The sequence below is a fragment of the Patella vulgata genome, chromosome 6 (assembly GCF_932274485.2).
Source record: "Patella vulgata chromosome 6, xgPatVulg1.2, whole genome shotgun sequence".
Lineage (NCBI taxonomy): Eukaryota > Metazoa > Mollusca > Gastropoda > Patellidae > Patella > Patella vulgata.
This window is the reverse complement of record NC_065884.2, coordinates 44407075-44407866: the sequence shown is the minus strand read 5'-3', so window position 1 is coordinate 44407866 and position 792 is coordinate 44407075.

The window sequence follows — 792 nt, the reverse complement described above, 5'->3', positions numbered from 1 at the left end:
ACAAACTATCGTGAGGAAAACTTTACCACAAAAAGTTTTATATAACAAGCCGTAACAAATGTCACCATATGAAGGAAACACACATGAACTGTTCAAACAACAAGTTTTAATTGATTACTGGCTCAAACTAGGTACAGTTTTTTGTTTTTTAAAACCTTACGTAGCAATATTAGATGGTCGACCGTGTCGAGATTCAGATTTAATCTTTTGATGGTAACTATATTTCCCGCGGCAGAAAACACTCTCCGAAGGTACCAAGGTGACTGGAATACTAAAATAAGATTTAGCCAGTCATGGCTATCTAAATTTAGCAGACGAAATAAACAAAGACCATATGTATACCTCATTAACGCACAGAATAACTAACTGTACAGCTCTATTCATCGGCAATGTGCATGACTGGGAGCTCGCCATGGGCCATGCCATTCGTCTAATATATGAACTGTGCTGCTTACGACTATTTAAAAATAATAAAACAGTTGTATAGGGTAGAAAGACTAAAAGTAAAAGCTTCAGATCTGTTGATAAGTTTCAAGCCTTATTTGCAGGAAATTATTTCTCATTTAACCCTTTATAAGAAAGCAGCGACAAGAGGGGCCGTTCCAAAATATCACAAACAGTTATGAAAAAAGCATCAAATAACCCAAATAGTTTAAGTATCTGAATATCCGCGATATTCGAATAGAAGTTTCAACACTAGCAGGCAACCCTACTCCTTGTCAATTACAAGTGTGAGATCAATACCACAGCAATGACAAAATATGACCAGTGTGGGAATAAAAACTAGAAGCA